The sequence below is a fragment of the Scyliorhinus torazame genome, chromosome 21, assembly GCF_047496885.1.
Source record: "Scyliorhinus torazame isolate Kashiwa2021f chromosome 21, sScyTor2.1, whole genome shotgun sequence".
NCBI lineage: Eukaryota > Metazoa > Chordata > Chondrichthyes > Carcharhiniformes > Scyliorhinidae > Scyliorhinus > Scyliorhinus torazame.
The window spans coordinates 104,312,824-104,336,169 of NC_092727.1; the positions used below are offsets into that span (position 1 = coordinate 104,312,824).

The following is a 23,346-nucleotide window of genomic DNA, read 5'->3' on the forward strand; positions in this document are numbered from 1 at the left end:
AACCCCCAGCTAGGTTTGACCCGGGCATTCACCACCTGCGAGATCACTCCCGTCACTCCCTTCCAATATCCTTCCAGTGCCGGGCACGCCCAAAACATATGTGCGTGGTTTGCCGGGCTCCCGCCACACCTCCCACATCTGTTCGCCACTCCAAAAAACCTGCTCAATCTTGCCCCCGTTATGTGTGCTCTATGTAGCACCTTAAATTGAATCAGGCTAAGCCTGGCGCATGAGGAAGAGGAGTTTACCCTGCTTAGGGCATCAGCCCACATACCCTCCTCTATCTCCTCCCCTAATTCTTCTTCCCACTTTCCTTTTAGTTCGCCCACCGACTCCTCCCCCTCTTCCCTCATCTCACTATAAATCTCTGACACCTTGCCCTCTCCGACCCACACCCCTGAAAGCACCCTGTCCTGTATCCCCTGTGTCGGGAGCCGTGGAAATTCCCTCACCTGTTGTCTAGTAAATGCCCTCACCTGCATATATCTCAAGAAATTTCCCCGGGGTAACTTATACTTTTCCTCCAATGCTCCCAAACTCGCAAAAGTCCCATCTATGAATAAATCTCCCACCCTCCTAATTCCCAACTGGTACCAACTCTGAAATCCTCCATCCATTCTTCCTGGGGCGAACCTATGGTTGTTCCTGATAGGGGATCCCACCAGGGCTCCCCGCACCCCTCTCTGTCGCCTCCACTGTCCCCATATGTTCAGTGTTGCCGCCACCACCGGGTTCGTGGTGTACTTTTTAGGTGAGAGCGGTAGCGGTGCCGTCACCAGCGCCTCTAGACTCGTCCCTTTACAGGACCTTCTCTCCAGCCTTTTCCACGCCGCTCCCTCACCCTCCATCATCCATCTACGTATCATTGCCACATTGGCGGCCCAATAATAATCTCCCAAGTTCGGTAGTGCCAGTCCTCCTCTGTCCCTACTGCGCTGAAGGAACCCTCTCCTTACTCTCGGAACTTTCCCTGCCCACACAAAGCTCGTAATGCTCCTGTCTATTTTATTAAAAAAGGTCCTGGTGATTAAAATAGGGAGACATTGGAATACAAATAAGAACCTCGGGAGGACCATCATCTTAATTGCTTGCACCCTGCCCGCCAGCGATAAAGGCTGCATGTTCCACCTCTTAAAGTCCTCCTCCATTTGTTCTACCAGCCGTGTCAGATTAAGTCTGTGCAAGGTTCCCCAGCTCCTAGCGATCTGAATCCCCAGGTATCGGAAGTTTCTTTCCACTTTCCTCAGCGGTAAGCATTCTATCTCTCTACTCTGGTCCCCTGGATGTGTCACAAATAATTCACTCTTCCCCATGTTTAACCTATTCCCCGAAAATTCCCCGAACCTCCTCAGAATTCGCATAACCTCTATCATCCCCCCCGCTAGGTCCGACACGTATAACAATAGGTCATCCGCGTATAACGAGACTCGGTGTTCTTCTCCCCCTCTAGTCACCCCTCTCCATTTCCTGGAGTCTCTCAACGCCATGGCCAGAGGTTCGATTGCCAATGCAAACAACAATGGAGACAGCGGGCATCCCTGTCTTGTTCCCCTATATAATCGGAAATACTCCGATCTATGTCGACCTGTAACTACGCTTGCCGTTGGTGCCCCATAAAGTAGCCTAACCCAGCGAATAAACCTGTTCCCGAACCCAAACTTCCTTAACACTTCCCATAAATACTCCCACTCCACCCTATCAAATGCTTTCTCTGCGTCCATTGCCGCCACTATCTCTGCCTCCCCCTCCACTGAGGGCATCATTATCACCCCTAATAGTCGTCGCACGTTAACATTCAGTTGTCTCCCTTTTACGAACCCAGTTTGGTCTTCGTGCACCACCCCCGGGACACAGTCCTCTATCCTCGATGCCAGCACCTTTGCCAGCAATTTGGCGTCCACGTTCAATAGTGAAATAGGTCTATAGGACCCGCACTGCAACGGATCTTTGTCCCTCTTCAAAATTAGCGATATCGTCGCCTCCGACATCGTCGGGGGTAGAGTCCCCCTTCCCTGGCCTCATTGAACGTCCTCGCCAACAACGGGGCCAACAAGTCCACATATTTTCTGTAGTATTCCACCGGGAACCCGTCCGGCCCCGGGGCCTTCCCTGCTTGCATGCTTCCCAGTCCCTTAATAACCTCATCCACCTCAATCGGTGCCCCCAGGCCTTCCACCTCCTGCTCCTCCACTTTCGGGAACCTCAATTGGTACAGGAACTGCCGCATCCCCTCCTCTCCCTCTGGGGGCTGAGATCTGTACAGTTCCTCATAAAAGTTCTTAAACACCTCGTTTATCTTTCCTGCCCTTCGCTCAGTGTCTCCCCTTTCATCCCTAATTCCTCCTATCTCCCTCGCTGCTGCCCTCTTTCGCAGTTGGTGCGCCAACAGGCGACTAGCCTTTTCCCCATATTCATACCTCCTCCCCTGTGCCTTCCTCCACAGTACCTCCACCTTTCTGGTGGTCAGAAGGTCAAACTCGGTCTGGAGTCGTCTCCTCTCCCTGTACAGCTCCTCCTCCGGGGTCTCTGCAAATTCCCTGTCCACCCTTAAAATCTCCCCCAGTAGTCTATCCCTTTCCTTGGCCTCTGTTTTCCTTTTGTAGGCCCCAATAGAAATCAGCTCTCCTCTGACCACCGCTTTTAGTGCTTCCCAGACCACTCCCACAGGGACCTCGCCGTCGTCATTGACCTCCAGGTATCTCTCAATACACCCCCTCACTCTTGCACACACTCCCTCATCCGCCATCAGTCCCACATCTAATCGCCAGAGTGTTCTCTGCTCCCTGTCCTCTCCTACTTCCAGGTCCACCCAATGTGGGGCATGGTCCGAAACCGCTATGGCTGAGTATTCAGCTTCTTCCACCCTAGAGATCAACGACCTTCCTAAAACAAAAAAATCTATCCGGGAGTACACTTTATGGACATGGGAGAAGAAGGAATACTCCCTAGCCCTGGGTCTAAGAAATCGCCATGGATCCACTCCCCCCATTTGGTCCATAAACCCCTTAAGTACCTTGGCAGCTGCCGGCCTTCTTCCGGTCCTTGAGCTGGATCTATCTAGCCCCGGGTCCAGCACCGTGTTGAAGTCCCCTCCTAAAATCAAATTTCCTGCCTCCAGGTCCGGAATACGCCCCAGCATCCGTCTCATGAACCCCGCATCGTCCCAATTTGGGGCATACACATTAACCAACACGACCTCCATTCCCTCCAGCCTACCACTCACCATTACATATCGACCGCCACTGTCTGCTACGATGTTCTTTGCTTCAAATGCTACCCGTTTCCCCACCAAAATGGCCACCCCTCTGTTCTTTGCGTCCAGTCCTGAGTGGAACACCTGTCCCACCCATCCTTTCCTTAGCCTAACTTGGTCCGCCACCTTTAGGTGCGTCTCTTGGAGCATAGCCACGTCTGCCCTTAGTCCTTTCAAATGCGCGAGCGCTCGGGCCCTTTTTATCGGTCCATTCAGGCCTCTCACGTTCCACATGATCAGCCTCACTGGGGGGCTACCTGCCCCCCTCCCGTGTCGACTAGCCATTACCTTCTCTAGGCCAGTCCCATATCCCGCCTTCCCGCTCGCTCCCCCAGCGTCGCACTCCGCCCCCGACCACCCACTCTTTAGCCATTTCCTTTTGGATTTCCGCAGCAGCAACCCAGTTTTCCCCTTCCCCCCCCCCCCCCTCCCCCTCGCTAGATCCCTATCTAGCTTGATTGCTCCCCCCATATCACTTCCGTAAGTCAGCTGACTTCAACTGACCCCGACTACTCCTGCTCACTCCTTGGCCCCCCGGTGTGAGGGAACTCCCATCCGCCTTGCGCCTGTTTTCCCGCCTTATTCTTTCTGACGCGGGAATATCCCTTTACCTAACCCGCCTCTTATGGCGCAGCTCCCTTTCCCCTCCCCGTCCCCTTCCCTATTCTTCGACTATGTCCCGCCTTTCCCCCCTCACCGGCGCCCACATTTCCCCAGTGTCCCCCCCCTTCCCTGTTTACTTTTCGATTCACTTTCACCATAACATTAACAAAAACAATAACAATAACAATTCCCTGCAGCATCAGTCCCTCAGTTCCGGTCCAGTTTCTCTTCATTGATGAAGGACCATGCTTCCTCCGCCGTCTCAAAATAATAGTGTCTCTCCTGATATGTGACCCATAGTCTTGCCAGCTGCAGCATCCCAAACTTCACCTTCCTTTTGTGCAAAACCTCTTTGGCTCGGTTAAAGCTCGCCCTCCTTCTCGCCACCTCCGCACTCCAGTCCTGGTATATCCTTACCACAGCATTCTCCCATCTGCTACTCCGCACCTTTTTAGCCCATCTCAGGACCTCTTCTCTGTCCTTAAGGCGGTAGAATCGCACGATTATCGACCTCGGTGGTTCTCCCGCTTTTGGTCTTCTCGCCGGGATCCGATTTGCCCATTCCACCTCCATGGGGCCCGCAGGGGCCTCAGCACCCATCAGTGAGCTCAGCATCTTACTTGCGTACGCTCCACAGTCCACTCCTTCCACGCCTCTCAGGGAGACCTAGTATCCTAAGGTTCTTCCTTCGTGCTCCATTTTCAAGGGCCTCAATCCTGTCAGCACACTTTTTATGAAGTGCCTCGTGCGTCTGAGTCTTAACCGCCAGGCCCAGGACCTCGTCCTCAATATCTGATACCTTCTGCTCCATCACGCGAAGCTCAGTCTCCTGGGTCTTTAAAGTCTCTTTAAGCCCCTCAATTGCTTGTAACATCGGGGTCATTACCTCCTTCTTCAGCAGATCCACGCACCGTCTCACAACCTCGTCCTGCTCAGGCCCCCATGTCACCTGCGATCCCTCCGCCGCCATTTTGTTCCACTCCCTCTGACCTTCTGGTTGCAGATTCTTCGGGCTGCAGCAGCCGCCGCCGCCGGTTTTTCCTCCGTCGTTCGGGGGGGGGGACTCCCTTCCCACGCACCTCCCACCGGGTTTTTCGGCTGGCAAAGTCCCCGTTGGGGCTCTTAAAAGAGCCCGAAGGTCCGTCGGAGCTGGAGCCGCCGAAACGTGCGGCTAGCTCATCCTTGCCGCAACCGGAAGTGAGAAAGTCAAAGTTAAGCGAGAGATCTCAGCACCCAGGAATGTAGCCCAGCTGAAATCCTTCCTTGGCATGGACGGTTATGTTATGCCATATTTTGGCAGGTTCATTCCAAATCTGGCTTTGACATTGGCACCACTGAGGAAACAACAACGTTGGCAATGGAAGGAGCAGCAAAAGAAGGCTCTGCAATCTTCAAACCTTTTAACTCATTTCGACTTGGAGAAACCAATTGTTCTCATATGCAACGTGTCGCCATTTGGGATAGGGCCTGTTCTATTCCCATAAGATGGAGGACGGATCAGAATGGCCAATTGCCTTTGCCTCAAGGACCCTCTCAGAAACGGAGTGAAATTACACCCAAATCAAAAAGGAGGGACAAACATCATCTATGATGTTCAAAGGTTCCCGTCAATATGTTTATGGAAAACGATTCATCATAATAACTGACCATAAGCCACTATTGGGTCTTTTTAGAGAGGAGAAGCCGATACCCCCAATTGCCTCTGCTAGGGCGCAACGTTGGACACTTTCTAGCGGCCTACAACTATACCTTTCCATACAGGCCTGGCATCCAAATCTCTAATGTGGACGCATTGAGTCATCTCCCTTGTCAAAGCAGATGGCACCACAGTCAGCACCCAAAGGAATTAACTTGGCGCTGAACTTCTTGGACCAATTGTCATCCGGGCATATACGAAATTAGACTCATCGAGATCCGATATTTTCCATGGTGATACAAATAGAATGGCACCACAAGAAGTCTGAACAGTTGAGGCCTTACTTAACTAACCTGTGAAGCTGGAGTAATACTTTGGGGCTCTCGAGTTCTCTTTCCGCCACCAGGGAGGGAACCCCTCTTCCAGGAATCATACAGCGCCCATCCGGACCAAACAAAGATGAAGGTGCTGACTCTCAGTTATATCTGGTGGCCGGAAATAGAGAAAGCTATTAAGGAAGTGGTCTGCAATGTATTCCCTGCCAGACTCAACAGTTGTTACCTCCTTTGGCCAATCTGCACCCTTGGGAGTGGCTGGGTTGTCCATGGACCAGAGTACATGTCGACTATTCAGGTCCTTTCTTGGGCAGGATGTTTCTTGTCTTGGTAGATGCTCATTCCAAATGACTATCCATACAAGAGATGGGAACTACGACCTCAGTGGCTACAGTGGATGCCTTACACCAAATATTTGCCATATATGGCCTACCAGAAGCTATTGTGTCTTTTAATGGCACTCCTTTTACTGGGGACGATTTCCAATGCATCGATGATACAAATGGAATCCAGCACACCAGGAGAGACCCATATCACCCTGCATCCAATAAGTTGGTGGAAAAAGCCTTACAGACGTTTAAGAATGCTATGAGAAAACAATCAGTCTGGCTGTTGCACATCAGCTGGCCAACTTCCTATTTTCCTACAATACGATCCCCCCATACCATTACTGGGGTTACGCCAGCTGAATTGCTTGTGGGCCATCGACTCAGAATTCTTTTGGACTTGATATTTCCAAACTTGGCAGGGAGGGTAGCGGCATGTCAGGCCTCCCAGAAAAATCAACATACTTCACAAAAGGGTGAGAGATCATTCCAGGTGGTAAACCTGGTTCTAGTTCGAAATTTCATCTTGGGATGACCCAGGTTAGCCGGTCGGATCATGTCCCAATCGGGGCCTGTATCGTATATGGTCAATGTCAATGGTGGGACTGCGCTGAAGCATATCGATCACGTGAGGAGCTGGGGGAACGGTAACCCCCATACCAGATCAAATGGATCCAACTAGTGCCGCCGTCACTCCTGTGGCTGTTCCTGATCGGAGGGAGTCGGGAATTTCAGAGTCAGCCCCATCAGCAGCACAGGTGGGAGTTGGTGAGGTGTGCGGCCTTACAGAAGAGGTGGATTCATCTGAAACATCATCTTCTGCAGACAATAAAACTACCTCAGAGCCAAAGGATCCGGCTTCGGGCCTAAGGAGGTCCACGGGGACGCAAATGTCCCCGGACAGATTGACTCTATGATGGACTTGTTTCCCTTTTGTCTCTTGACCTTTTGCATAGCGTTTACTTTGTAAAGTGGAATGAGGGACATAAGGGAGGAGGGATATGGTTATGCGGCCAATTTAAGCTGCAGCTTTGCGGTCCATGTAACCGGTTCAGGACCAATCGCATGGGAGCGCATGAACCCCAACCAATAGAGAGAAAGGGCAGGGCCCTGGGAGCAGGGGCCCGGGCTAGTGTGGACCCCGGAGCTAGAAGGTCAAGATCTCTCCAGCATTGCTCTGTGCCTGTATATAGTTGACTTTGCCAACTGTTGATAAACCCCTTTTAGTTGTTACTGCAAGTCTCCGTGTATTGTCTCGAGACACCACACAATCATTCCACATCTTTTTAGCTTATGGCCACATAATTCCTAACTTTCTTTCGATATCAACTATTTATTTGCTCTGTTTCCCGCAAGCTGTATCATTAATAATGCCTTTGTCATAGGATGTATGAAATGGTGCCATGCACAGGATCCTTTACATAGCTGGCTTTTGCCAACATTTGTGGCACAATGAAGAGTTTTCTATTGAAGGGCTAGGTGTATTCATGGTTAGGTTTTACATTAAACAAACGCAGCCCTCAATACATGTGGAATCCACATACAAACAAGCTCCATCAGAGAATGAAAAACTACATGAAACAAAACTGGCAATTAAAGTGTTCATCTATTTATGTAGATTGTAATACAAGCAGCAAACGATTGCAAGCATATTGCATTATTTTCCTTTATCAGCAGGAGCTCTTTGAGTATCTTTGGAGTGCATTGAGACTATTTTTAATTTGTAGCAATTATGAAACATTTGTAAGTACATAGAACGGAGTCTGGCGGAGAATAAAATTTACCATAGCAACCACAGCCTGTGTGAAGTTACTGCAGAGAATTAAGCTCCTGTTGCATGTGTTATGTCCGGTTCTTCAAACATAATGCAAATTCATTCAGAATCGCTGTTGTGCATTAGACTCAGTGAAACTAACACATGCTCGACTGCAGCCAGCCATTATTGAACCCTGTTATTGACACTTCACCCAAAGAGAGGGCAGCACTGAGGGCTCTACTCTATACTCCCTCCACATTTTAATAAACAACATATACATCAAAATGTAAAATAGTACATGTGCATAATTCAATATGACTAAACTATCAACTGAAAATTTAACATAATCCTTTGCCAATTCCAGCTTTGACAAAGATTCATTGGACTCGAAACGTTAGCTCTTGTCTCTCCCTACATATGCTGACGGACCTGCTGAGATTTTCCAGCATTTTCTCTTTCGTTTCAGATTCCAGCATCTGCAGTAATTTGCTTTTATGAAAATTTAACAGGTTGGGTTGCAAATTTGTTGTGAATTGCAACTAAAACATATATGACCAATATTTCCAGGGTAATTTACAGGTTTAAAAATGTTTTCCCTTAACACCAGTGTGTTTTTAACAAAATGATCATCATTTGACAAGAAACAATGACAAGAACAATTTCCTTCTTCTTCTTTGCTCCTTACTTTCAATTCACCTCTCTGGCTCATTTCTCTTAATGTTGGTATACCTCCTTGCATCTCCATTGGCTTGATGCTGTCCTCTTAACGTCTCCGCCTGAGAATCTGAACTGTGATTTTATCTACCAACTCCACTTAATTATTGAGACCGTTGATTGGTCTTAATCAAAGACCCTAGTTCACTTGCTCCAATGGAATACTGTGATACTGGCAAATTTGCAATTTCTTTGTGCTTCCACTTGGGGCTGTGGGAGGAATTTGGACGAAGACTAAGAAGGGCTATCACCCTCTCTTTTTGTCCTATTTCCTCTTATAAATGATCTGTATGACACTGTCTTTCCCCAATCTTCACCAGATGTGTGAATGCGCCTAATCTCTTTACAACCACGCCATTCATATACTTCTATTTATCACCTTGATAATTTTTCACCATAACCTTCTGACCAGTGCTGAACTCTCCAAGATTCATGCCTGATCTATCATGACTTGTCCTCACTTTATCTTGGGTTTTTTTCTGTTAATTTGCTATTGATGTCAGACATAAGCAAACTAAACATTGTCCTAATAACATGTTTAAACATTAACACTGAAGGTGAATAACCTGTTGTAGATGATCTGCAAGAGAACAGGAAATCATCTAGCCTGTGTCAAGGAGAAAATGGAAATTACTGCTCAGCTTGTCGCCTGGATCTTTATTTCGGCAAAGATCTCTTCACAATCTCTGCAATTGTTTCTGCAGCACCATCCAATGCTGGGCGATTTGGGGGTATTGGAGTGTGTTTGATTCCCTTCTTGCTCCAAAATATTTCAAATGCTTCGGAAGTAAACAGTGAACCATTATCTCACACCAATACCTCTGGTAGCCCTCATATCTCAAACCAACTCCTCAAAACTTCAATAACACTTCTGGTATTGGGCACAGACTCAACATTTATCAACTTGCTACAGCTAGCAACCAAAAAAATATACCTTTCCCTTCCAGTTCAAAGAAATTGATATGTACTCATTCGCTTTTGTGCATTTGACCATGGAATGAAAGGAAGCTTGGTTGGATCGTTCCTCACTCTTGACGTGCACTTCACAACTTTTCACCAACTCTTCAATATCTCCATCTTTGGATGCCCCAAAAAATTTCTTGCTGCAACTTCTTTCGCAAAGACTATCCCTGATCATGATGACGTTCCTCTGGCAATCTTTTTCTAACGGCAGAAGGATGGTTCTTAAACCTCAAAGGACACAGCTTTGATCTACATTCAGTTCATTTCTCTGTGTGAAATACTCCTGCTGTTTCTCATCATCACACTCTTTTTGGCCAGCCATTGAGCACTTAGTAGGGCACCACTTTCTTGAGAGTTTCTTCACTAATTTCCCCAGCAGACATTGGTGTATGCAAAGTAATTCACAGGTAACTTAGTGGCTAGAAGTGGATCAGTGTTCGAGGGAAATATTGAAAGAAAGTCTGTATTTGCATGATATGTGCTGACTCAATCTCATCCCGATGCCTAATTCTATCGTTTGGTCCTCCTTGCTCAAAGACCACTTTGTGCTCTCAGCACTGTCTCAACGTCAAACCTACTCTTACTGATTCCTACTGTAAATAAACCAGTCCACTTTCACCATATTTTCTTCAGTCAATTCCTTTCCATCAGGGAGGATTTGTTCCTTCCTATGGCAAGTAATGGGATGTATCATTGTGTTCCACTCTAACAGTAGCTTCACCTAACACTGTTATTGGAATAACTAGTCAGTTCTCACCAGTTTTGCACAAGTGAATGTGGCTGAGGGATTTCTTGTACTCTCCTTCGGAGATATCAGACCCTGTTACAGTTGTATCAACGGTTAAAGTAAGTTGTGAATCTCCCACTTTCACTTTTACTGTGGGTGCAGGGATTATATTTTCCATTTGCTTTTTTTACTTGCTCTCTGGCTCAATAAAACTCTTGATATTCCTGCTCAATAACTTCTCTTCCCATGTCTATCATATGTGCATTCAAGGATTTACAGGCTCATGAACTAGCTTTAAATCTACCACGACCGTAACTTTGTGCATGACTGTGGCCTGGTGCTTTACTGCGACCTGGAGCATTACTGCTTCCTCCACTCTTGCATGCCATCTAGACGTGACCAACTTTCCTACAAGCATAGCGCTTTGACTGGAAACAGTGGCATTTAAATGGTTGGTGCCAATCATGACAGTGGTAGTATCTAAATTTCTGACTCTGAGATTTTGAACTTGCTTGCGATGGCTTTATATCGCACTGAAATCCAGTGGACCTCCCCTGCTGGCGGAGGAAAAGAACTCCCTTGAAATCTGCAGCCATCTCTTTCTGTCACTTCCATGGCTGTAACCTTCTTCCACATCAGCTTACTGCATTCGCTCAAAAGCTTGGCCTGGATATTGTTGTTCCTTAGTTCTCCTACAAAAGTGTCTCTTTGTTAGATTTCTAAGTTCATGCCATACCCACTGTAACAATGAGGTTTCTTTAATCCGAGAACGTAATCTTCAATAATCTCACTTGCAAACAGCTTCCCTTCATGGAATGCAACTCTGAGCCCAATCTCATTCTTAGTCATGCCATAATGAAAGGTCCCCCATGTCTGGTGGAGTTTGTGCACTGCCTTCCTGGTGGAAAGCAGGTTAAAGTCCCTTTGTAGCTTTTTCCTCTCCACTAGGAGCTCTACGGCCGGGGCCTCGGAGTATCTTCTGTCGACCTCTGGGATGGAGTTGATCAGTTGTTGCCTCACCGCCCTCTCTTCCCTATCTCTGCGAGCCTTGTAGGATATAATTTCTCCCCTTAACCGCCTTCAGTGCCTCCCTGAATGTGGAAGGCTCACCTTCCCCATTCCAGTTGTGGCCCGTGATGTTTTCTGGCAGAAGACCTCGTGGCCCAAGAGGGTCGTGTCCAATCTCCATGGGGCGTCTCCAACCTCACATCCATGTAAAGTGGAGCGTGGTCGGATATTACATTCGCAGAGTATTCTGCACTGACTATTTCTGGAAGCACCGATTTCCCTACTACAAAGAAGTCGATGAGGGTGTAGACCTTATGTATTGGTGAGAAGAATGAGAATTCCCTTTCACCTGGGTGCAGGAACCGCCACGGGTCCACTGCCCCCATCTGCTCCATGAACATTCCCAGTTCCCTAACAATGCCCGTCATTTTCCCTGTTCTGGGATTTGATCTGTCCGTCAGTGGGTCCTATACACAGTTAAAGTGTCCCCCACCCATGATCAGTCGGTGAGTTTCTATGTTCGAGATTTCCGCCATGGTCTTTTTTACAAACTCCAAGTCACCCAGTTGGGCGTGTACATGTTCACCAGGACTACCGGTACCCCATCCAGGACACCGCTGACCATGATGTAAATTCGCCCTTGGTCTGTAACCGTCTTTTTCACCGTGAACACCGTCCTCTTGCTTATCAGAATAGCTACCCCCCTTGCCCTCATCCCGTAGCAGGAACGGGTAGATCTGACCCACTCAGCCCTTCCTTACCCTCAGTCGGTCCTTCTCCATCAGGTACGATTCTTGGAGGAGCTTGTCAGCTTTCATACTTTTCAGCTGGGTGATGCCTCTGGATCTTTGCACTGGGTTGTTGAATCTCCGAACGTTCCAGGTGATAATCTGGTGGGGGGTTTCTGTCCTCCACCTTCCTGTGGGATCAACCATATTTACCTGGTGGATATGCCCCTGCACTCTGGGGCTTCCTTTTGTTAGGGGGCCACCCAAAATGGCCAGTCACCGTTCTCACCATGAGGCAGGGCCCCTACGCTCTGGGGTTTCCCTTTGTCCAGGGGACACCCGTCATGTGAGAGTACCTTTAAGAAATGGGTGTTTATAAATGGGTGTGTATATAAATATCTGTAGTGAGAGTACCTTTAAGAAATGGATGTTTACTACTGCAGTGATGTCAGAATTTGGGTGGAGCTGGGCTGTCAGTCAGCTTTTTACTTTCGTTTTTGAGCAGGCTGCAGGGTGTGTTTTAGTTTCGTTTTCAGTGTTGGAGCTGAAGCCAGACAGAGCAGGTGCACTGTTGATTGCCATGAAAAGGCTATCTCTTGATCATTTGGTGAATTCAGAATTATAAATGTTCTCAGTAGTGAATGTAAACCTGATGTGCTTCTGTTGAAAGGTGTTTCTTCTGTCTTCTGGATGTTGTTTGGGAAGTTATTAAGGATTACTTAGTGTTGTATTCTTTGGGGGCTGTATTTGAATTAATGGTTGCTAAGATGTCCACTGTATGTTGCAAAAAGGTTGACTTGAGTTCATAGAATAAACATTTGTTTTGCTTTAAGAAATACTTTTCCATTTCTGCTGTACCACACCTGTAGAGTGGGCCGTGTGCTTCCCATCCCACAATCCAGTAAAAGTTGTGGGTCAGGTGAACTCCATGATACACTTTGGGGTTCTCTAAACCCTGGCCCATAACACACCCAACATGGCCGCCAACTGTGTGTATGCCACGCGGATGCGCCCTTGCACTCCGGGGTCTCCCTTTGTTTGGGGACCCTACAAAATGGCTGCTCACCATGCCATCTTGTTCCATCAATCAGAACCGGACATGCTGGAGCCATGATCCCGGGATCATAGTGGCCCCCTCCTGGAGCTGATCTGTCCCCCTCCTATGCCCCCTGCATTGCTGTCCTCTCTGTCTCCCCCTCACCCTCTCCAGTGCTCTGCTGCCATTGCCCCTTCCATCCTATGAGGTAGTGCTCCTACTCATAGCGAGACACAAAAAGTGTCCATGTCCATCACTTTTTTTCTCCCGGTGTCTTCCTTACCACTGCTTTGTTTGCCTTTAGTCCAGGCCGTTTGCACGTATGAACTTGTCCATCTCTGCCGGGGTGGTGAAATAGTGTTCTTTATTCTGGTATGTCACCCAAAGCCTGGCTGGGAATAACATCCCAAATTTTACATTGTTCTTGTGCAGGGCCGACTTTGCGTGGTTGAACTCGACCCTGCGCTTTGCCAGGTTCGCCCCAATGTCCAGATACATCCTTATTCTATGTCATTCACAACTGCGCGCTTTGGTCTGCTGAGCCCAATGCAGGATCCTCTCCCGATCCTGATACCTCAGCAGCTTGGCAATTATCATCCTCGGCTGCGCCCCAGCGTTGGGCTTTGGTCGGAGTGACCTCTGAGCCCTGGTGATCTCCAGTGGTTTGGGGAAGCTGTCCCTTCCAACCAAGTTGCCCAGCATCTGGACTGCGTAGTCAGTCGGGTCTCAGTCCTCAATCCCCTCTGGCAGGCCCATTATTCGAATATTCTGTCACCTCGACCAGTGCTCTTGGTCCTCGACCTTCCCCTTCAGGCTCCCTAGGGTCACCACCAACCTTTTTATCTCTGTTCCAGGACAACAATCCTGTCGCTCTGGATGGCCGATGCCTTTTCGAGCTCCGGGATCATTCTTCTCTGAGGCGCCAGTTTCTTCCCCAACCCATCAAGCGCTGTCTGCGTGGCGAGCAGCGCCTCTGCCACCTCCATCATGACCCCCGGAACCCCCCGCCCCCACCAACTCACTGTAAGGAGACACTCCCACAGTGCGTTCGGCCTGGGGAGGAGGTCGGGGATCGCTTTGGGGACCTCGGTGATCAGGACTTCATTTAAAAAATCCTGATCTCTCGCTACACTGAGTTCCAAAGAGCAGAGCTCCCACTGTACAAAACGGGGCTACCCTCGTTCAGGCCCCTTGTACAACGCAAATCGCTTTGAATAGCCATGCGTTTCTCGGCACTGCGAGTGCTGGAAAACACGGGGCTAAACGCGCTCGCTAGGGGACTTTGTTCCCCTTTGGGAGAATCGCGCCAATAGTTTCAAAGTCACACGGTCTCTGGACACTGAAAATACAGTCCAAGATGTGACGGGAAAGTGTACCCGTATATTTTTCTACAGCTTTGAATATATTATGGCATTTCCTCCAATATGGTAACGTTTGATAAGGTTCCCCACGGTAGGCTACCGTTTGATAAGGTTCCCCATGATAGGCTACTGCAGAAAATACGGAGGCACGGGATTCAGGGTGATTTAGCAGTTTGGATCAGAAATTGGCTAGCTGTAAGAAGACAAAGGGTGGTGGTTGATGGGAAATGTACAGACTGGAGTCCAGTTACTAGTGGTGTACCACAAGGATCTGTTTTGGGGCCACTGCTGTTTGTCATTTTTATAAATGACCTGGAGGAGGGTGTAGAAGGATGGGTGAGTAAATTTGCAGATGACACTAAAGTCGGTGGAGTTGTGGACAGTGAGAAGGATGTTACAGAGGGACTTAGATAAGCTGCAGAGCTGGGCTGAGAGGTGGCAAATGGAGTTTAATGCAGAAAAGTGTGAGATGATTCATTTTGGAAGGAATAACAGGAAGACAGAGTACTGGGCTAATGGTAAGATTCTTGGCAGTGTGGATGAGCAGAGAGATCTCGGTGTCCATGTACATAGATCCCTGAAAGTTGCCACCCAGGTTGAGAGGGTTGTTAAGAAGGCATACGGTGTGTTAGCTTTTATTGGTAGAGGGATTGAGTTTCGGAGCCATGAGGTCATGTTGCGGCCGCATTTGGAGTATTGCGTGCAATTCTGGTCACCGCATTATCGGAAGGATGTGGAAGCATTGGAAAGGGTGCAGAGGAGATTTACCAGAATGTTGCCTGGTATGGAGGGAAGATCTTATGAAGAAAGGCCGAGGGACTTGGGTCTGTTTTCGTTAGAGAGAAGGCTAAGAGGTGACTTAATTGAGGCATACAAGATGATCAGAAGATTGGATAGGGTGGACAGTGAGAGCCTTTTTCCTCGGATGGTGATGTCTAGCACGAGGGGACATAGCTTTAAATTGAGGGGAGATAGATATAGGCAGATATCAGAGGTAGGTTCTTTACTCAGAGAGTAGTAAGGGCATGGAATGCCCTGCCTGCAACAGTAGTGGACTCGCCAACACTAAGGGCATTCAAATGGTCATTGGCTAGACATATGGACGATAAGGGAAGAGTGTAGATGGGCTTTAGAGTGGTTTCACAGGTCGGCGCAACATCGAGGGCTGAAGGGCCTGTAATGTTCTATGTTCTATAACTACTGTAATGGATTTCAACACTTAGACAATGCTGTTTTATTTAGGACTTCCAAACCCATCATCAGCGCAGGAAAATAGTGAGGGGAAGGAAATTCAAATTTCCTTTGGTGCTCACAACGACGGCCCTTACCTCGAAGAGGTACGTGCGGGGTTCAGATTCAACGGCACGCTGCAATGGAAAAGCAGCTCACTGCGGCGCAGCGTGACCGATAAAAACCAGGAAACCCCACTCCCGGGATCTGCCTGGTTCGCAATGCCTCGCGAGATCCAACGCAATCTCGCGAGACGTTGTGATGTAAATCCCGTCCATTGGGGGGCGTTCCCGCACCTCGGGCAGGAAGAAACTGCAAATTGCAATTTTCAGACACAACTTCTACATTTTTTTTTCAAACTTTACCAACCTCATTCTTGCCGCCATCGAGAGATGGAAACCAAGCCCTCAACCCCAACCCGCTTGCTTTTTTGAAAACCAATTCATATTTACAGTGAGGAATTAATGAGTGGAATTGATTCCTGAAAATTTACAGGAAGAATTTAATTGCCTCAAAATTTCACAGCCCATAATGCACACTGGGGCGAGAACACATTGCAGCTTTTTTCCAGAAGACTGTCGCTATTAGTACCAGTAGGTGGCACACATATAAAGGAAAAAGTATTACACGTCATTAGTGTCAAATTTCATTTCTTTGAAATATCTTCCCATTGAACCTGAAGATTGAAAAGATGATTCAAGCCCACAGAACAAGCTGAATTCCCAAGCTATTAATGAGAACCATTGAGAAAACTTTGAATCCTTTTCTTAAAACAAATGCTCAAAACCTCTCTCAAATGAACAGCAATAATATGAAGTTCGGGCCTGGAATTCCACTTGGGGTTGGCATTGTTGAAGCCTAAAATATGGGGGAACAGATCGACGAGGCAAAAAAAATAAAAATCAAAGTGGATTATTTTGCTGTCCCAGAATGGAATCTTCTGCATTTCTAATTTGTCCCACATCCCTATCCCATGATATGCCTGCCAGGATCCTGCGTGGCTGATCTAAATACATGATAACGAGGTCCATCCACTGCTTTTAAGCTCGCCATGCACTAGGGGTAAGTTGCAATGAAAAATATAATGCGCATATTTTACCAGGCTCAGCTGAGACAAACTGAAAATAGAGAGATTTTGAGCCTGAAATTGAAGTGGTGTCACAGTGTGGAACAACTTTTTGGACCAAGTTGTTGAAATCCAGTTTAATCAAACCGGTTGCCTTGGGCCGATTGTGGAAGTGGGAGATTTTAACATCAACCCCTCTCCACCACAACAAGGGCTTCTCAAAAATAGGTTTAGCATTCTGTGTGAGCATACCTTTGGATAACATCATTATACAGGCGACAACTGATATCCTATGAGGATGCCAGTGGGGAAATGTGTATCAGGAGTGAGGGTCTCACTAAAGAGGCAGAGAGGGAGATTCACAACTACTGCATAAAAAGGTACAGTCTTGGTGATAGAAGTAATAGGAGTCAGAGAATCCCTACAGTGCAGAAGGAGGCCAATCAGACCATTGAGTCTGCACCAACCCTCCGAAGGAGCACCCTACCTAGGCCCACATCCTCACCCTATCCCCCACATCCCCATCCAAAGGTTTTGGACACTAAGGAGCAATTTAACAAGGCCAAGCGACCTAAGCTGCACATCTTTGGACTCTGGGAGGAAACCGGAGGAAACTCACACAGACACGGAGAGAATGTACAAACACCACACAGACATTTGGTCATCTACACAGATTACTCTGTCTCAGCTATGAAGGTAGTGACCACCCTCACCTTTTATGGACTTGGATCATCGGAATTAGGAGCAGACGTAGGCAATTCAGCCCTTCGAGCCTGCTCCGCCATTCAATCAGATCATGGCTGATCTCTTATTGGTCTCAAATCCACCTTCCCACTGTTGCCCATATCCCTTTAACCCATTTTCAATCAAAAATATATCTAGCTCTTTCTTGAAACCATTTAATGGCTCAGATTCCATCGCACTATGGCAAGCGAATTACACAAATTCACCACCCTCTGCGAGTAGTTCATAGAATCATAGAATTTACAGTGCAGAAGGAGACCATTCAGCCCATCGAGTCTATACCGCCCTTGGAAAAAGCACCCCACTTAAGCCCATGCCACCACCCTATCCTCATAACCCAGTAATCCCACCTAGCCTTTTGGACACTAAGGGGCAATATAGCATGGCCAATCCACCTAACCTGCACATCTTTGGACTGTGGGAGGAAACTGGAGCACCCGGAGGAAACCCGCCCACAAACGGGGAGAAAATGCGAACTCCGCACAGTCACCCGAGGCCGGAATTGAACCTGGGTCCCTGGAGCTGAGTGCTAACGGCTGTGCCACCGTGTCGCCTAAAATCTCAGTTCTAAATCTACTGCCTCTCTACCTAATGATCTTGGGATATCAGCAGAACACAGAAAGGACAGGAATTTTTCAGGTGACCCAAGTACTTTACATGTGAGCTGGGTGTTTCACCAACTCGTACATCGCAATGGTGGAGCAGCGAAGTAGGGCCTATCATTCCCACAGGGTTGCTGTGACACGAGGCTATACCAGAATGGGCATCGAGAGGAAACTTCTGCTGCAGGTCGTAAGTAATGCAAAACTTTAACTTGCTGCCTCTTGCTGAACTCTGCCATACAAAAGCTTTGGATTGGAACATTCCTCGGTGATTCTAACTGCTTCAGAAATCAGAGAAATCAGTAACTACACAGAGGAGAGCATTAGAATGGCTATCACTCAAGCTATTCGTCAGTGACTGATGAAATAGTCATCAGAGCACAATTAAGCCTTCATTGCCTTAACTCCTTCTCTCCTTGCATTCAAATAATGGACAAATCATCAATCTAGTTCCCAGCTTAGAGCATTACGAAACACCAAACATTAGGGCTGGGATTCTCTGTCCGACTGGCAGCTGGATTCTCCCTCCCGCCAGCCAGTCAATGGGATGTCCCATTGTGGGCAGCCCCATGCCGTCGGGAAATTCCCGGGCGTGGGTGTGCTGCCGGCGGAACGGAGAATCCCGATGGTTGAGAATCCCGCCCCAGACCTCTTTTCCCCAGGAAGAATGGGTCAATAATCATTACTTTTTTCTTTCTAACTCAGGTTTCCATAAATAGTGGTGTGCACATTCTTCTTTGATACAATGAACTTCAATTTGAACAAGAAGTCAATCTACAAGAAGAGTCCTGGGGAAAATTGATGTACAGAGAGATCTGGGAGTTCAGGTCCATTGTACCCTGAAGGTGGCAACGCAGGTCGATAGAATGGCCAAGAAGGCATACAGCATGCTTGCCTTCATCGGACGGGGTATTGAGTACAAGAGTCGGCAGGTCATGTTACAGTTGTATAAGACTTTGGTTAGGCCACATTTGGAATACTGCGTGCAGTTCTGGTCGCCACATTACCAGAAGGATGTGGATGCTTTAGAGAGGGTGCAGAGGAGGTTCACCAGGATGTTGCCTGGTATGGAGGGTGCTAGTTATGGAGAAAGGTTGAGTAGATTAGGATTGTTTTCATTGGAAAGACGGAGGTTGAGGGGGGACCTGATTGAGGTTCACAAAATTATGAGAGGTATGGACAGGGTGGATAGCAACAAGCTTTTTCCAAGAATGGGGGTGTCAATTACAAGGGGTCACGATTTCAAGGTGAGAGGGGGAAAGTTTAAGGGAGATGTGCGTGGAAAGTTTTTTACGCAGAGGGTGGTGGGTGCCTGGAATGCCTTGCCAGCGGAGGTGGTAGAGGCGGGCACGATAGCATCATTCAAGATGCAACTAGACAGATATATGAACGGGCGGGGAACAGAGGGAAGTAGATCCTTGGAAAATAGAAGACAGGTTTAGATAAAGGATCTGGATCGGCGCAGGCTGGGAGGGCCGAAAGGCCTGTTCCTGTGCTGTAATTTTCTTTGCTCTATTTTTCCTGAGGAATGTTTCACCTGGGAAGCCAAATGCATTTTGTTCCCTATTCTGGTGCTTGCTGCATCAGGTGGGTCAGATGGGCTGAGTGATCGTTGGTTGCTCCAATACTGGAAATAGTCATGGGATGATTCTCCACATCGGCAACTTACCCTGAAAGCATTTCCTAGCTAGCTGCACATTGAGAACGCCACATACTGTCACCTTCCATGAAACACCAGCATGTTGCTATGATGAATGATGCCCAGATAATAATAATCGCATATTGTCACAAGTAGGCTTCAATGAAGTTCCTGTGAAAAGCCCATGGTCGCCACATTCCGGCGCCTGTTCGGGGAGGCCGGTACAGGAATTGAACCCGCGCTTCCGGCCTTGTTCTGCATTACAAGCCAGCTGTTTAGCCCACTGTGCTAAACCAGCCCTTGCCTTGCTTGGACTGCTGGTCAGAGCAGCAGGAGCCTCAGCTGGGATGGATCTCGGCCTCACCATTCCAATGGGCCTGATCTGTGACCTCGTCGATCTAGTGGCCTGGATCGTCTAATGGTAGATATAAGTCTTTGAAAACCCTGTGAGTCAGCAGCCCACGTCCTGGCTGCCAGGGTCTGGAAGCTGGTCACAAAGATTACTGCCTATCCTGTTCAAAACTTGTCCCATGGGGGAAGAGGCACCAACTGTCCTGAGCTGTTTGCTGCAGCATTGGAGTAACCATAGTCTCCACTGATGCCTGCAATCAATAAAATGTTGTTACAAGTGGAAGCTGTGGATTTTACTCACATCTATCAGTTATCACAGATACTCAGGAACTGACCTCAGAGCTGATAGTAGCTGCGACATTCCTCAGAAATCCTTCTTTTAGGTAGGTTCTGATTCCCATAAATCCAAAGCCTTCAAGAATCAGTTCCTCGGTCTTGGGAAGATGGGATATCCTCAACCATTCCCCATTTTACGTGCTATGGGAATATACAATGCTACATTCCCCTTGGGTATAAGTATTTGAGCTGAAAAATGGGACTGAAAAGGCAAGTGATGGAGGCAGTAAAAGTAGAGGGAGGGTGGCAGAGGAACACGGGCAGAACACGGAAAGCTTTACTTAAGCTGCTTCTTCTTTGTTGTATTACTCTTCCTCTACCTCAGGCATTGTCAAACTCAAACGCCCGAGCCGCGGGTGGGGCATGGGCGGGTGACGGGAGGGTCACGGAGCCGTCCGTCACGGCGCTCCCGATCGCGCAAATCTGCACGCAACAGCCGGCTTTTAATAATGCCGGCTGCGAGCGGCCTTCAAAATGGCCAGGAACAGATAAAGAAAATTCGGCTGCACTGCGCATGTGTGCCTGATCATCGGTGCGCGTGCCTGATGATCGGGCACGCAAGCGCAGTGCAGCCGCATTTTGTTTTATATGGTTGCAGCCTTTTTTTTCCAAGTTCAGGGGGACAAAGGGACAATTGGGGCCAAAGGGACCCAAAACCATTTCTTCCATTTTTGTCAGCAACAAATGGTGGGCCGCAAAGGTCGGCCGGCGTGGGCCGCAAAGGTCGGCCGGCGTGGGCCGCAAAGGTCGGCCGGCGTGGGCCGCAAAGGTCGGCTGGCGTGGGCCGCAAAGGTCGGCCGGCGTGGGCCGCAAAGGGTGGCCGGCGTGGGCCGCAAAGGTCGGCCGGCGTGGGCCGCAAAGGGCGGCCGGCGTGGGCCGCGAAGGGCGGCCGGATGGGCCGCAAAGGTCGGCCGGCGTGGGCCGCAAAGGTCGGCCGGCATGGGCCGCAAAGGTCGGCCGGCGTGGGCCGCAAAGGGCGGCCGGCGTGGGCCGCAAAGGGCGGCCGGCGTGGGCCGCAAAGGGCGGCCGGCGTGGGCCGCAAAGGGCGGCCGGTGTGGGCCGCAAAGGTCGGCCGGCATGGGCCGCAAAGGTCGGCCGGTGTGGGTCGCGAAGGTTGGCCAGCGTGGGTCCCGAAGGTCGGCCGGTGTGGGCCGTAAAGGTCGGCCGGCATGGGCCGCAAAGGTCGGCCGGTGTGGGTCGCGAAGGTTGGCCAGCATGGGTCCCGAAGGTTAGCCAGTTGGTAAAAATGGGTCCCCGGAAAAAATGTTTGGAAAACACTGCTCTACCTCAACTTTTCGCTTTGGTAGATTTCCAGAAAAAAGGTTACAAGGTAAAATGGCATTACTCCTGTTGGGGTTAAAGATACAGGGTGGAAGCTGGTGGTTGTCTGTTCTATTACAGGGATACATTGATAACTTGGTCGAACATCAGCAGTGTGCTAATCTCATCCACAGCCGGAGAAGACTACTTCCTTAGCTGTTCTGTGGCCTGTTGCCCAGAGCCTGTGTGCTTCTCGATATCAGGGATGACTCCATTTGGGCATCCACGTTTTTTTCAAACGGGGTGTGCAAGTGTGCGCAAATTTTATTTCCCGTAACAATTGAATCAATTCAAAATTGGCAATTGAAGTCTGCCTCCTTGTTGAAGTTGAGGAAAAGGTTTTAAGTTGTACATGTGACTGACTGCTGTTAGGGAGGGCGCCTACACACACTGCAAGAACTCCAGTTTGTGAACTATTTAACTAGGATGTAGTGTGAAGAGTTAGTTGCTATCATTACAACAACAATGTGCATATATAAAAGCATCTTAAATGACGAAAACCTCCTCAAACTGCTCCTCAGAGAAATATTCTAAAATGGGCAAAGAGGCAACAAAGGGTTTCTCAAGTTTGGTCAAAGAGATGAGTTCTAAGGAGGGTCTTAAAGGAGGAAAGAGAAACAGACATGCAAAGGGGATTAAAGAAATAGTTCCAAAATGTGGTCTACAGAAGGAAGGAAGAGGAAAGGAGAGTCACATAAATGCCTCAAATCAATGGAATTCAGAGTGGTTGATTGATTTATTGTCACATCTATCGAAGTACAGTGAAAAGTATTTTTCTGCGGCTAAGGGAACGTACATGGTATGCACACAGTAGACAAAAAGAATAATCGACAAAGTACATCAACAAATAGTGATTGGTTACAGTGCGGAACAAGGGCCAAACAAAGCAAATACATGAGCAAGAGCAGCATAGGGCGTTGTGAATAGTGTTCTTACAGGGAACAGATCAGTCCGAGGAAAAGTCGTTGAGGAGTCTAGTAGCTGTGGGGAAGAAGCTGTTCCTATGTCTGGATGTGCGGATCTTCAGACTTCTGTAGGAAGGGTCTGGAAGAGGGCAAAGCCTATGTGTGAGGGGAGGTGTAGACAGAATCCATGGGCGGGTGGCAAGCTTGTGTGATGCGTTGGGCTTTGTAGCATTGTACAGGGATAGGGAAAGGGAATGGGTGATTTAATCATGAAGGTGACTAGAAATCAGGCAAGGTGGGGGTATTAGGCAAATGGGAATGAGTGTAAGAGAGGACAGGGGCATTGGTGGTGAGTTTGTGTGAGGAGCTAAAGAAAAATTATTTTGGCCTTCCCAATATTTATCTGGAGGGAATTGTGGTTCATCCAATAGTGGACATTGGACACAATGTGACATCCCAGAGACAGTGGAGGGACTGGGAAGTGTGGCAGACATGTAGAACGGTGAACCATAATCATATATTTTGAAGTCTATGTCTGTCAATGCTGGTACCGAGTAGCAGATGGATGAAAGAAGATGGTCTGAGAAAGAGGGCTACTGAGGTAATAGTGAGTGGGTAAGAGGAGAAACCATTGCAAGAGATTCTCTGGCAATGCTTGCAAAAGAAGAATGCGACTAAACAATGGCAGCCTCTCAGAGCAGGACAAT

General features: G+C 48.4%; 1 protein-coding gene across 2 annotated transcripts in view; it reads left to right on the forward strand.

The window, feature by feature from the left end:
• The window catches only part of LOC140398456 (epsilon-sarcoglycan-like), a 96,251-nt gene that overhangs the window by 19,637 nt on the left and 53,268 nt on the right, over positions 1-23,346 (forward strand). The gene's annotated exons all lie outside the window — the stretch shown is intronic.